Source organism: Schistocerca piceifrons, chromosome 2, assembly GCF_021461385.2.
Source record: "Schistocerca piceifrons isolate TAMUIC-IGC-003096 chromosome 2, iqSchPice1.1, whole genome shotgun sequence".
Lineage (NCBI taxonomy): Eukaryota > Metazoa > Arthropoda > Insecta > Orthoptera > Acrididae > Schistocerca > Schistocerca piceifrons.
In genome coordinates this window covers 912879030-912894845 of record NC_060139.1, presented here as the reverse complement: position 1 = coordinate 912894845, position 15816 = coordinate 912879030, and the positions used below count along the sequence as shown (strand labels likewise).

Below are 15816 nucleotides of genomic sequence, written 5' to 3'. Positions count from 1 at the left end.
TTATATTACATATATTATGATGAACATGTTATACTAAATTCAGATATTAAAACTTACTATAATACAGATAAAAAACACATACAGTTTACATTCGTTCACGATAACTACAACAACATAATGAAATTGCGGGAAGGTAGGTGTTATGTGTGAGCGCTTGCACCAATGGGCAACAGAGCAGGAGGTGGAGGAGGGCAAGAAGGAGCAGTATGATAACATACAGTTAATGAACATAAGGGAAAAGAAGGTGTCGTGACTCATAGAGAAAGGAACATAGAAGGAAGCGTAACTGGTAAGTGATAGAGCAGTTGCTTTACTATTTGCCAGAGTTAAAATGGCCATCTTCGTTAAGTTTTGAATAATTGTAAAGTGAACGTAGTAGACTTTTATATTCAAGATATTATACAACGTGCAAGAAGTTCCTTGAGTAACTGTTTTTGTCATACAAAGAGACTTACGACACTGGAAGATGGTGACATCAGTTATGATCGGAGCACTGCTCGGCCGTATAGTTAGAGATAGCAGATAAATGTTCACATGCAGAACTTGCTGGCTCTCATACGTTATTAATGTTACTAAAAATTCAATTTTATCTGTAATTTATTCATTTAACGCTGAAAGAGTAATTAAACAAAATGAAGTGGCATTCGTTATTATGTGAAATTACTGTGTTAAAATCCATTTCAGAACAGTAGTAGTAATCCCAGTTGCCACACTTATTGTCAGTGACCAATCAGTACATACTATCAATTGCGACCTCCGACATGAAATCTATAGCGACAAACTGATAGCTATAGATGATCCGTGGTGAGCAAACCTCTCTTCACTCATCGAGCACTGATTGGTGGGGTGTAATATCAACGTTTATCTAGCGTAGCCGGCTATATACAACTCTTCGTATAGAACAGCTTATGAAGTTCGAATATTTAAACAGAGTACTGTTTCGTGATTGGAGCGAGAATCTACAACCGCCACTGCATGTCCATGCTGTCGTTTAGAGACCAATAATTCAGTTGCTGTAGACTGCTCGAATCATTTAGCGTTTTTATAGGCGGTAAACAGTGTGTGGTATTTCAAACAAACTCACCAGAAAAAAGTACCTACATGTATGTTCCACGTAAATTATTTATTGGGGTAAGGCGGAACCGTATCGGATGCTTTTTTTCTCCTTTTGTTTTAAGCTGAGTGGCCAAAAATTGCAGGAACGGTTGTCCAATTTCAAGATGTGGCGTGTACGATGCCTAAATGTTGCAACTAAAAGTTGCATATGGCACACCTGTTTTCACGATATCTGAGCAGTCAGCTGGAGACAGCTGTGCAGTGAACAGGGAAGCGCGTAGCCCCAGTTAAGGGGGTAGACAGGGTAGATATTTTTGTAGCCAAATTTTTTTATTGGCCTAAAACGTTCCTTAGGCAGTCTGTTCTTAAGATTCATTCATACAGATTGTGGCATAAATGCTAAAATATGTTGAAACTGTGATTTAAAGCATGGGGGTGTGCCGCATCCAAGCGCTCGAATGCACCCGATGTAATACTATAATAGTTACCTGCGGAACAGGGGACTTGCTAATTTCGCATGGTATTTCAGAGGGCATTAATACCAATGAAAATACTTTTCTCAACAATGTTTCTCTTCGTAACATGGTTCGTTTATAGTAAACAGTCGAAAACCATGTGCTTGTCTCGTGTCTCCTTAACTTATCATTTCCTATGTTTTATATACGAAGTAAAACATTAGCGCTTGAAAATGACAAACGTATTTATAGGAATAGAAAAGGTTCGAAAGGTAATCCCAATCATGCAAAGAACGCTTCCATTGGTAAGCAGAAGCCAGTTAATTAATACAATTTCGTCAAAATGAAGGTGTTTCGATACTGGCGAAAAAAAGGCCAACTGTACGGTGCTGGCGTTGCTGAATAATTGTTTGTTCAATTTAAATACTTAAAACAAAAACACAATTTGAAACTTTGAAGCTTTTCTTTTTTGATAACAAAATTTTTAGATGACGGGAGCTATAATTTATAAAATGTACAAGCTGATACATTATACCTTTTTCTAACGTGTGAATCGGTGTTTTTTCTACCGTAGTACGTAGAATTCTATTTTTGGTGCACCTTTTCATAATGACTTTTTTGTCGGAAAAATTGACTTTTATTTCAAAGTGCCACCATTGTGTTAAAACCAGTTCTTTATAACCCTACCTACTACGTTTCAAAGCAGTTTTTTAAATTTTGTTCTGGGCTGAATATTGTAGTGTTCGGAGCTCCCACTAACCGCCGTCGCACTCTGCAAAGGCCTTTCGTTAGTGTCGTGTAGTGTCATCTGGGTACAATTTTTTTTTCATTAAAAACACATAATACAGTCTTGAGTGTGTACAATAACGGTCCAAGGTTAGTTTTGTAATTTATTTTTTATTTAATAGAAAAAAATCATGAGTATCAGTTTACCCTGATCTGCCCCGCTTAACAGACTTTGCGCGTAAATAACTATAAGACGCACAGGCCGTAGCATACAGGAGATCACGTATTTCTGAGGTCAACAGCATCTCAGGTTTATCTGCAATACCGCAGAGACAATATTTCCACACGCATGAATCGCGGCGCAGTACGACCGCAGTTGTTTGACGAACTGACATCGCTTTCCTCCCGTACAGCCATACGGGGCGACCGACGTCTACTGTGGGTCAAACCGCCGCCTATTTGAGTGTGAGAACGTCGGGGACCAGTTTCTGTTAGGACTACGGAGACAAACGCACCGCAGAGGCCCCAGCAGGCAACGATCTACATTACATTCAGTGCCTTCCCATGACTTTTGTCACGCCGTCTATACCAGTAATTCCGGAAGACAATGTCTGAGCTTTGAACCAATGTTCCGTTACAGTGCCTGCGACGCCTAGGCCCTCTGAAACAGACTGTTCCCATGAACCCAGTAACTACAGAAGTGTCACGCAATGGTAATGCTGCCAGCCGGAGTGGCCGAGCGGTTCTAGGCGCTACAGTCTGGAACCGCGCGACCGCTACGGTCGCAGGTTCGAATCCTGCCTAGGGCATGGATGTGTGTGATGTCCTTAGGTTAGTTAGATTTAAGTAGTTCTAAGTTCTAGGGGACTGATGACCTCAGCAGTTAAGTCCCATAGTGCTCAGAGCCATTTGAACCATTTTTTGGTAATGCTACTAACTACCCGACTGCTAAGACAATAATGTAACGATAATCTACGCCCTAGCTACAGGGTTGTGGCGGCGGAGTCTCCATATACAATACCGGGAAGCTGCGAAATCCAAACACTAAATAAAGTTAAGTGCCCAAGTTACTAAAGTTTTAATGTTTCAATAGACTTTCCTCAACTTTACAAAAACTTTAGCAAATGCAAGTTGTATAAAATAAGGACCCTACACAAGCAAACATAATAAACCGCAAAAATAATGACATTAACGTTTCGTTGAAGTACTGACCGGGGGGAGGGGGTTAGTGTAAGAACAAACTGGTAAGAAATAAGGAAAAAAAAATTGTCAGATCGTGCATGAAAGAAAATTAGAAGTTGATTACCGAATTGAGTAATTACTTGATCCCAAGTTGAATAAGAAACGTACCCCAAAGCCCGAGATTCTACGCTAGTAGGCTCTAGTGAGTCTCGCAAACACATATGTAGATTCACTATCTAACAACTGCTTGTTAACTAAACCATAAATCGGCCGTTCCTAAACTTCGTTACTGACTGGGCGGAAAGCACCGCAGATTTATTTTACCATCTCTAAAATGACGACTACGGCAGCAAAGGAATAACCACCGCTGCTAGAATAAGATTTTCACTCTGCAGCGGAGTGTTCGCTGATATGAAACTTCTTGGCGGATAGAAACTGTGTGCCAGATCGAGACTCGAACTCGGGACCTTTGCCTTTCGCGGGCAAGTGCTCTACCGTGCTCAGACGGTAGAGCACCTGCCCGCGAAAGGAAAAGGTCTCGAGTTCGAGTCTCGGTCCGGCACACAGTTTTTATCTGCTAGGAAGTTTCATATCAGCGCACACTCCGCTGCAGAGTGCAAATCTCACTCTGGAAACATCCCCCAGGCTGTGGCTAAGCATGCCTCCGCAATATCCTTTCTTTCAGGAGTCCTCGTTCTGCAAGGTTCGCAGGAGAGCTTCTGTAAAGTTTGGAAGGTAGGAGACAAGATACTGGCAGAAGTAAAGCTGTGAGGACGGGCGTGAGTCGTGCTTGGGTAGCTCAGTTGATAGAACACTTGCCCGACAAAGGCAAAGGTCCCGAGATCGAGTCTCGGTCCGGCACACAGTTTTAATCTGCCAGGAAGTTTGAATCGCCGTTGCTGATTATGAGGTAGCACCAGTCCGAGACGACTTGAATATATTTTGTCATCTGCTTCTGTCCGCCACCACAAGTAAATAGCTCGTAAAGTGCTGAGTTCAGTGTGCAAACCAAGTCAAAGACTGTTTGCTGCCAGATAAACCACCCTCTCGTCAACTCTGCTGGAGACTGAATAGCCCTAGCCCAACAAACTTGCTCGCTTCTCTCCTCCTAAGTTCAGTACTGCGCTTCCCGACAATACCCAGAGCCAACTGGACTGCCAGCTCATATTACTAATGAAAATATTTCACAGCGACGCAACATCTTCCCTCTTAATGAATCTGTAAAAAAAAAAAAAAAAAAAAAAAACCAATCAGAAGCGTTCCCACGAACAACGGAAGTGTGTCCAAATCTGTTCCCATGATCACCGTCCAAGTGACACTTTCTGACCCCATGTTATTGCTGTGGTATTCAGTCCAAAGACTGGTTTGATGCAGCTCTCCATACTACTCTATTCTGTACAAGCCTCTTCATCTCCTAGTAACTACCGCAACCTACCTCCATCTGAATCTGCTTAGTGTATTCATCTCTTGGTCTTCCTCTACCAATTATACTCTCCACGCTTCCCTCCAATACTAAACTGGTAATCTCTTGATGCCTCAGAACACATCCTACCAACCGACCCCCTCTTCTACTCAAGTTGTGCCACAAATTCCTCTCTCTCAAAAGTGCATCGTCATACTTGCCCCATGCTAGTTCACAGAAAAAAAAAAGTTTAAGTACGTTGTCCATAAACCTATTAGAAGGTATGGTTCAACGAGAGAAGATCGGTCCAATAATTCTGTCTGAATTGCGCACCAAACTCCTATTTTCAGGCCAAGCAGAAACTCTTTACGTAACTGACAACTGCCTGTTGTGCAAGTCGTTGTCGCATTATCTACAGATTCCTCAGTACTTCAGTACCCCACATCTTTCCATAGCGGTTATTTCGTACGGTTCCTTAGACGTCAGCCTACTATTCGTTATTAGAAAATTTTGATCTGAGTCTGTATCTTGTCCTGGGTACGCCTTATAACTCAGAATCTGATTTCCGAATTTCAGTCTGGCCTTGATGTCATACATCTGGAATCTTACCGTGTCTCCAAGTCTTTTCGAAGAATAAATCTGCAGGATTTATTCTTCTCTCTCATTGCTACTATCGAGCCCATATTCTCCGTAGCACTATTCCCTATGGTTTACTCTACTACAGTGTTCCAGTCCCCCTACCACAGCGTTCCAATCCCCCACGATTTTTAAACCTTTATTATTTTTTACCTACTGAGCTACTCTTTCAGTATCCTGATATAATTTATCTTTTCCTTCATCGTCTTCTTGTGACGACGAGAAGTTTTATCGCTGTTGTTTTACTGTCGATTGTGATGCGAATAACGCTATTATTAAACTGTTCACAGTAACTCATTCTTTGCCGTACCTTCATATGCACAACGAATTCCACTCTCTCTACACCATTTTTCTGAAGTTGTTGATATCTGAATCTGACGTCAGTTCCGTGTCTTCCCTCGATTTCAGTTCACTGATACCCACTATGTATAGATTGAGCCCTTGCCTTTACGTTTTCAGATTTTCTGTTTCCAACCGTGTTTAGACTGCTGACATTCCACGCTCTTAAGTAACCCTTTCGTTGGGAACTCAAATTTTTTCCCTTGGTGACCTCCCCACCCGCTGTCTCCTCCTGGAGATGCATATGGGGGACTGATACGGAACTTTGTTTTCATTGAAGGCTACATGTTCTGTGGGTAAACATACAGTGGTTTCCATTGCTTTCTACACCCTCATGCCGTTGACCAATGCTGATTCTTCAGATTTTTGGCGCAGTTTCCCAACACAGGGACAGGTGTGTGACTGGAACCTGTATCTGCTCCTCAGCTCACTCGGACAAGGTCGTTGTCTGAACGAGGGTGATTGCTTATCCTGAAAGTGTTCGGTTATCATTGCTGATGATTCTCATTCAAAATTTTAAGCAGTGATGAAAGTGAAAACCAAGGATTTTTTGATTAACTGTCGTAGATGCTACCACTAGAGGTGCTGGACAAAACAGATTTTGACGGAAGACAATTGCTCAGACAATGGACTCGTTTTCGCGAGGACAGAGACTCAAATTCCCGTACAGTCGTATAGATTTAAATTTTCCGTAATTTCCTTAAACACTTAGGCTAATTGTGGGATGGTTCTTTAAAAAAAAACACTTCCTGTGTCCTTTGCAGTCCGAGCGTGTATTCCGTCTCGTCTTTGACGGGGCGTTGAATCATAATATTTCCTCCGTTTTTTCTTGGATGTAAGACACAGGGGTGAAAAGATAAAGCATCAGACCTGGAGAGACTCGATGACTCTTAAACATTGTTTAACATCTTATGAAAAGGAGATTAATGATAAGGGAAAGGCCACCATCTCCGGGACGCTTTGCAATTAATAACGGATTATTGGTGCTTCTGCACATTGGAACTAATTTATCAAGGCTTTTCCCGTATAGAGTTTATGCGTGCTTGTAATGAAAGGAAATGTAAAGAACTTGCTGAATGAGGACTTTGGCTGGCAGTCGATGGGGACGAAATACTTTTTGTACGTGCAATCCAAGAACGATATATCTGCTGTGCAGAACTGTCATGCATTTGTATTGAGATTAACCAAAAGGCAGGTGTCGACGTGTGTTCTGTTGAGCACTTTAAGCTCCCTGTGAACGCCTGGAGCTAACGACCATCTGAAAACGAACTTACCGATTTAAGTTATGTCTTACAAGATAGTCAGTGTGGGAAGAGGTTTACGATGGTAGCTGATAAAAGGCACGAACAGAAAGATGAAAATTGCGCCAAGCAATGCAAAACCAAAATGATGGATGAAGCTGAATGCTTTAGAAATGTCTTTAAAGCTAAGGACTGATGAAAGAAAGAGCTCTGAATAGAGTTCTGTATTTTCGGAGGCAGGGAAGAAGGTACATTCAGGGTGCCACGTGAAGAATGGCTTCACTCGTTACGTTTCCTTCCCGATGAAGGCGATTCGTATTTGTCTTTTGGTAGTACAACTTCATTCTTGTAAGCCTTATACATGGAAGTGATCGCTTAGCCACATGGATGCGACCGTGTCTATGCTAAGAATACATACTGTATAACCGTATGCACTGAATTGATCCCTCAGCCAATGATAGGAAAGTCACTAAAACCACACAATGTGATAGTTTATTTTCATTCTCTACCCTTAAACGGCAACATTCATAAACGATATTTCAGAACCCTTTGCGATACTGCTGTGAGAAGGGGAAATGGACTTTCTGCGCTTCTTTTCAGTTTCATTTTAGAGAAGGTAACCGTCACCGACAAAAACCCTTCAACAGTAGTGACAACCACTTCCTACATAAAAGTGCACGTGCACGGAGTGTTGTATGCCCTCTAATGTTGATGAATAGGAACACTATCATACACTATCAGGCATTAGACACTGGACTCGCATTCAGGAGGACGACGGTTCAATCCCGCGTCCGGCCATCCTGATTTAGGTTTTCCGTGATTTTCCTAAATCGCTCCAGGCAAATGCCGGGATGGTTCCTTTCAAAGGGCACAGCCGACTTCCTTCCCTAATCCGATGAGACCGATGACCTCGCTGTCTGGTCTCCTTCCCAAAACAACCCCCCCTCACCGAAACCCAACGCTATCAGGCAGATGTCAGGACTCGACGTAATAACATTTATTCTACATAAAACGCAACAAAAAGATACTGCCAATGTTTCAGGGTATTTTCCCCATATATACTAGAAGTAAGTATGTTTGTTGTACAGAAAAGGCTTTATTTCCATTTTAAGACTCTTTCTCCCATATCTCAGTACGTTAACAATGGGAGACACAAACTAGCATAACATACCGCTATACCACATGAAGGTGTCAACAGTGACACATATATCATCCGAGAGTCCTACTGAATCCCTAACACCTTGATGTATTTTTCTGAGTTGGCTTATACTTGGAGACACGTATATGGTTTCACAGCCTTCGACAACATAGGTTCGAGGGCTCTTTGTATCTCTTACCAGGGCTCGATGTACAATGCTTTCCAAATGCTCCCACGAGTAAGTCTATTGGGGTTAGGTGTGCAGAATATAGAGTCCAGGGAATTCGTCCATGGACTCATACCCGCCTGTCACACAACCTATTATTTAGATTATGAAGATGGTATCTGTTCTCTCGGACATCTCCGAAAGAACAGCTACCATCGGTTACCAAGCAGATCTCTTAGCATGAAATGATAATTGAATCAAGACCCTAAGCTGTCGACAGGCGTTGATATACATCACAGTTGAAAATGTGTGCCCCGACTGGGACTCGAACCCGGGATCTCCTGCTTACATGGCAGACGCTCTATCCATCTGAGCCACCGAGGGCACAGAGGATAGTGCGACTGCAGGGATTTATCCCTTGCACGCTCCCCGTGAGACCCACATTACCAACTTAATGTCCACACACTACATTCGTAGTGCCCCTGCCCATTACACTCATTACTCGCGGTAGAAAATCTTACCGAGTCCCGTAAGAGCTCTGGCAATGCATGTGCATCCAGCACAGAAGAAGAAGGTCAATGGCCGGTTAGCTATATGAAGATAGTATCTGTTTTTTCGGTCAGGCATTGTCTTTCAAAGGAACCGTACCGACATTCACCTGTAAGCGTTACAGGAAAATCAGTAAAAATTTAAATCTCGGTGGTCGGACGGGAATTTGAGCCACAATCCTCCCTGATCCTCGCACTACCCCGCTCGGATTTAGTTGGTAATTACCACAAAGGCATGATTATGTTTATCATACTAGTGAGAAGCGCTTTTTGTGCTGAAAATAATAGAAACACTGTGGAGCAGAGAGCTAATTTACGTGACTACATTGTGATGTACACAGCCTGACAATAAAAAGTGGAGGTCCGAAAGGACATGGTCGGGTGTTAATGTAACTTCGTACACACGCACGCCGTCGTTGGGTATGTAATTGATCAGAGCGGCAAATCTCTGAGACAGGTAGAATGGCCACCAAAGAGCATTAGTGTTGTTCGTTTTTACTGTTGTTACCAGAACTGGCAGGATATGTAAGTTGCGTGAGCAGCCCCAGATCCTGAGTGACCATTGTGAAAGTCGCGGAAATGCCGTGTAGCTCTGTAAGACAGCATTGGTTCAAATGGCTCTGAGCACTATGGGACTTAACATCTGAGGTCATCAGTCCCCTAGAACTTGGAACTTTTGCAACCTAACTAACCTAAGGACAGCACACACATCCATGCCCAAGGCAGGATTCTAACTTGCGACAGTAGTGGTCGCGTGGCTCCAGACTGAAGCGCCTAGAACCGCTCGGCCACACTGGCCGGAAAGACAGCATTATCAGCACCTCACAGAGTTTGAGAGGGACTTCATTTGTGAATCTCCATTTGTCCGTGTGGTCAATCATGCAGCACCCAGTAGAGCGTGACTGGCACAATGCTGGAGTGCATGGGTACTCCTCATCAAGGTTCCAGTTGACCGCGTGTGACCACGACAAGTGTGGACCGCCCGTACTGTGCACCAATTACATCGAAACTTCTTCGCATTTGCGCCTTCCGTCTGCGAAAGTAAAGTACTCCCTGTAACATTATGCGTCGCCCGACACCATTGATCGGTGACAAGCAGCAGCCCGACTAGATGACCACCAGCCAATACTTAGGCCGCCGTGAACACCACACCATGAACGGCTCAGTCTGGAGTGGTGCTGTTATCGGAAAACATGGAGTGCTGGTCAATGCCGTCATACTGTGGTCAGTGACGATTCGAGATTCTGCACTGCCCCGCATGACCATCGTCGGCAAGTATAGCGGCGACCTGGGAAGAGATTCCATTCTTCCAAAGTTTTTGAGTGGCGCAGCGGTGTTACTCCTGGTTTCATTGTGTGGGGAGACTCTGTTATGACTTTAGGTCACGGCTGGTAGTGAGTGACGTAACTCTTGACACCACAGCTGTACGTCACGGTCATCGTGCGTCGTCACGTGTTACCACTGTGCAACAATATCATCGTGCCATTTTTCAATAATGCTCGTTCATACGTGGTACATGTCACTGTGGACTGTCTGCGTGGTGTTGAGGTAGTTCCAGTGACTAGCAAGATTCCAGATCTGTCCCCGACAGAACATGTGTGGGATCAGCTCTGATGGAAACTTCCTCGCAATGCCATTACCCAGCATATCGAGGACCAGTTACTGCTGCTGTACGCCTGCTCGCCTCAGAGAGGATACCACGGTCTTATGACACACTTTCCAACCGAATCACTGCATGCACCCTGGCTACATGGAGTGCTACGTCTTACTGATAAGTGAGCTAATACTGCCGAGTTCTTTATAAATTTGACTCGATTTCGTATTAACTGAAATAACGTCACATACTCTCTAAGTAGTCAAGCATCATTTCGTTTCTTTCTTCCCTTCCTCCCCTTCACTACTTTTCGCAGGCAGCGTATTTATAATAAAAGTGGTACGTAAATACGGTAGAAATTTTGCCAATCAGTCCGTCGAATGCATACAGATTTAGAGTAATGTTCACCTACAGTTCAGAATTGTCTATAAGAATCTGAGTCATTTACTCTGAACTCTAGTCTTCTCCAAGCCAGTATGTTTATTTTAAAGCAGTTTCAGTTGGTTACTGTACTAGTAGCAGAAATGTCTGGAGAATCAGTATGTCCGATTAACTTTTTGGTTTCCGTAAGAGTGCATAAAGATCAAAATGGTTGTTCTAGGAAGTAAAAGAAGAAGATTTTCGACCCTAAAATATTTCAGAGTGTGATCCTTTTAATAGCGAAAAATTTAACGAGTGCATAAAGATCAAAATGGTTGTTCTAGGAAGTAAAAGAAGAAGATTTTCGTCCCTAAAATATTTCAGAGTGTGATACTTTTAATAGCGAAAAATTTAACGACATCCGAAGTGTGACGATAGTCAAAACTAAGCGAGACTCACTTGCGTTTCTCTCTTCAAAAATTAAGCCATGCTCATTCCAGGCGTCGAACACCCGCCAGGGTACCCAAGAGCACTAACGCTCTGCTTCCTGGACTCGGGTAGGCGCGCCGGCCCGGATCGAATTCGCCCGGCGGACTAACGACGAGGGTCGATGTGCCGGCCAGCCTGGATGTGGTTCTTAGGCGGTTTTCCACATCCTGCTATGTGAATACCGGGCTGGTCCCCATTTCCGCCTCAGTTACACGGCTCGCATACATCTGAACACATTCGCACTATTCCATGGATTCCACTCGACGCAGGCAGTTGGGGTGCACTAATTCCGTCCTGGGGGTATGGGGTGGCGGCAGGAAGGGCATCCGGCCACCCCTTACACATTAACATGCCAAATCCGATTAACGACGGCTGACCCAGCGTAAATGCGGGAAAGGCTCAAGCGATAGATAGATTCCAGGGGTCGAACTCGAATTGTTGTCTATGAAACGCGTGTTGCAAATGCATGCTACTTTTCTAGGCTCTGTTTGTATGTGCGCTGTAAAGACATTTAAGATCTGCAAAACACTGACGGGTAAACGTTACACATTTCTATACTCTCTGACTTTGGAGGCAATGTAGGCATACTGGGCAAAAAATGGAAAAGAATAGATACCTTCAGGTGACATGGCAGCAATAAAGTGTAACACCACCTCCTGTCTTCACTATGTGCTCAATTCGGTGAGGATGACAGTCCACAAGTTTTTTGAAGTACATCTCATCCACCTGAAAGCACTCATCGATGATTAGATTCCGTAGACCTACCAAGTTGGAGGAGTGGAATTTCATTGCTACATTTCACACGCTCTTATCGAAAATGTAGAAATAAACTTCTTGGTTCACGTCCACAATAGCCTAACCGAGTGGGCCCATGACATGGTATCGGAAATGATACCGAAAACACCCCGAAAACATCAGAGAATCATTTCTGGAATTAACTGCACCCTCTGCACAGTGCGGGTTGAAGACTTTCTGGACCGTTGTTGAATTCCTTGAACTGACTTAGTGAATGCTGCGTAGGAACTCTTTCTACCTGTCATGTAGAGATGCTCTCGTAGTTTTATGTCCCCTTGCAGAGGCGTAGCAGTGCCATCTGATTCTGAATGTGAAATACTACTGTCTATGTTTTACGTAATGAAGCGGTAAGAAGTTTTCCTCTGCAAATAATTTTTACACGGGATGCTGTTATGGTGGGTTTAATTAAGAAATACTGTAAAATCAGCTTGTTCACACTGATTGTAACTGACTATTAACGGTGCGAGAGCTTGATCTACTGCAGGACTGGTTCGAAAGGTATCGTATCGACGACTGCAGACTATGGCGGCCAGTCTGTAAATTGAGCGTACAATCGGTATAGTTCGTATAAGATCGTACATCTTCGGTTATGCCAAAGTTATTCATTTATTTATTGATATCAACGCTTCCGGGCATTTTAATATTACTTAAAGATAGTATTTATGACCCGTAGACTCCCCCTAAATTCTGACTGCCAAAAGGCAACTTCTGTTAGCAAATCGTTATTGATAACAATTACTTGATTCGTGCGAGAGTAAACGAATCTTACCTACGTGTTTGCTCACGACATGAGAGATTTCTGCCTCGACATCTCATCCCACTGGCTCTGAAAGCGCCACATGGCCAACCGCATCTGCTAGCCAGCATAACCTACCGCTCGTTCTTTACTCCATATGTACTGCAATGCTGAGACATTCACTTCGCCTATGTGAAATAGCGAAACTGGAAACAAAGTAAAATGCGCTCTTATCTGCAGATGAGGGGTACCTTACAAGTCGTTGCCTTACATTATTTGAAAGGGGGCAACACAGCGATTCGTCGGGGTACGATACACGCCTGTCAGCCACTGTCCAGTTTCTGTGTTATTTGTGTCATCTTTGTGTGCCGCTGTGAGCAATAGCCTTTTGGGGGTAGCTGATTCCAAATGTTTATTGCATACACTTTCCTTCGCAATGAGATGGATCCGCATTCACTGACAGCAGCAGTTGTTGTCGGGTTTGAAACCGATAGTCTTTGGCAAAGAATAAGACTTGGCTCCAGTTGATAATTATGATCTTTTTTCTGTCACTGTTACTACGCCGTGTTACATGTCTTCGAGTGATACACCATTCCCTGTAGACACATTGGGCCTATGCGGTAGATAGATAATAGCCAATGAAGAGGGGCGCGTTTTGTCACGAGATCGCTTAGTCGGCAGCGTGTTACGGATATGCTCAATAAACTGCAGTGGCAAATGCTACAAGAGAGGCGTTGTGCAACACCTGCGGCGGATCTCTTATCCAACATGCTCTTATGTTCTTCGGGTGCAAGTGTTCGATCAGCTTGTAAGTGGGCTGCTTCTGTGTTGGCAGCGCTGTGTAGCGCTTTGCATTGGATCTCTGACTGCGCTTTCTTTGTAAGAGACTCTATGGCTGGTTGGACTCGTTGTTGGAAGTTAATCGCCAGTAGTGTTGGGCAGTTGGAAGGTAGTCGCCAGCAGTGATGGAAGTACTGTTGGGCAGCTGGAGGTGAGCAGCCAGCAGTGATGGATGTTAGATGTGAGAAGTTAGCATTGATGAAGGGTAGAAGTCTGAAGTGTTAGCGTTGGCTAACGATCTATACATGTTCGACTTGGAGATTGAATGTTATTCATGAGTATATACCTTTGTACTGGATGTCAATGACGATTTATATTCGTGTCTGAACTGGATGTCACATTATTAAGGTAAAAAAATACATTATTTGGTTTTCAACAGAATCTTTCCTTTGCCAACCAAATGCCTGTTTGTAGTTAGTGGCTTTAGTAATCAGAATCTTTTATTTAGCTGGTAGTAGTGATGCTCGCTGTATTGCAGTAGTTCGCGTGATGAGGATTTTTGTGAGGTAAGTGCTTAATGAAATGTATAGGTTATTGTTAGGATTTCCTTTTAACAGGCCCATTCTTTTGAATTAATTATTTGAAGTCAGGTTATCCTTTTTTTGAGCAGTCAGATTTCGTTGTTCTAGAACATTGTGGGTCTCAGTCATTCAGCAATTTAAGTACAGACACACTCTTTTAAATAAAGAAGTTTCAAACTGACTGTCCTGAGGCAACCTGTGTGCTTCGAGAAGCAGAATAGTGTTTAACGTCCCTTCGACATCGAGGTCATTAGAGATAGGGCACAAACTCGGCTTAGAGAACGATGGAGAAGGAAACTGGCCGTTTCCTTTCAAAGGAACCATCCAGATATTTGTCTTAAACGATTTAGGGAAGTCAGAGAAAACCTAAATCTGGATGGCCGGACGCGGATTTGAACCGTCGTCCTCCCGAATGCGAGTCCAGTGTGCTAACGACGGTGTGCTTCGAGATGTTGTCATCGACTCACGGAGAAGCCACAAAAAATGAGGCTTGAGTACATATCCCCCTAATTATTCCGATTCTATTAATCATTAATAAGCCATGACTTGTGTCACTGAAATATGACTAATCAGAAGAATTCGAGGGGAAAAATTCGTAACTATTACAATCCCGCAAACCTGACCAAAACCAAAGATTAGTCTTACTGCCACCTAGTAAATAAACTGTTATACGCGTAACCTGCTCTCAGTTTTATACGAAGGATGTTTCTAATTAAGTTTGAGTCCAAATCACGACAGCGTACTTCGTAACCGTTCAACAGAAGCAGTCCATCACGTCTAAACTGCTAATTATTTCCGCCGAAATTCAAAATCAACATCTTTATATTTTATGGTAACGACGACATCAATGTACCACTTAAAATTCCTAACTATATCTCGATTTCAACACAATATCAAAGAATAAATTTACAGTGCTAGCTTGGTGCTGTGACGGCAGTACATGGGCAGATCCATCATATCATCTTTTTAAATATTTCACCTAAGTTCGATCTTCGGCTGCCACAGTGCTGTGGTCTTTAATGCCTGTCACGTTCTCACCATTTGCCGGTCGTAAGACTGACAGCTGTAGCCAGTGATACATATCGTGCTTCCTGAAACACATTTTTCAGAATGATGAAACAAAGAATTTCTCCTGTTTCGGACCATGTTTGCACTCTCGGCTGTCTCTTTACCAATAGTCATCTCCAAGCTATCATGTATCGGAATTGGCTTACAAAGTAAATTACCACGGTCGCAATAACCGATCCTTTACACTCGGAGAGGTTTACTACTGAAATTCTGTGCGAGTAAGTTCCAGGCAGACTCGAACAAGATATTAATTTTTCATACATATGTCGCTGAAAAGACCGTAACGAGAAAATTCGAGAAATGGAGGTAATACGGACGTCTACCGACAATCGATCTTCCACACGCCATTCGCCAACAGAAGAGTGAAACGGGATGAGATAGTGATAGCAGAAGTACCCTCCGCCCCACTGTCAGGTGGCTTGCGACGTCTAGGCGTACACGTAGAAATCAGGCACCTGGCTCACCTTCTTCTTTCTCTTGTACCTTCTTTCAAGATGCGCACTTCCAAAAACCATACCTCCTTC

The 15816-nt window shown here is 43.3% G+C and overlaps 1 protein-coding gene and 1 non-coding gene across 2 annotated transcripts in view; one reads left to right on the top strand and one right to left on the bottom strand.

Moving 5' to 3' along the window:
• LOC124776577 (protein Wnt-6) overlaps positions 1 to 15816 on the top strand; it is a 608273-nt gene that overhangs the window by 440976 nt on the left and 151481 nt on the right. The window lies entirely within an intron of this gene.
• Positions 8652 to 8726, bottom strand: Trnat-ugu. The gene has a single exon. It is a non-coding gene; the product is annotated as a tRNA-Thr (tRNA).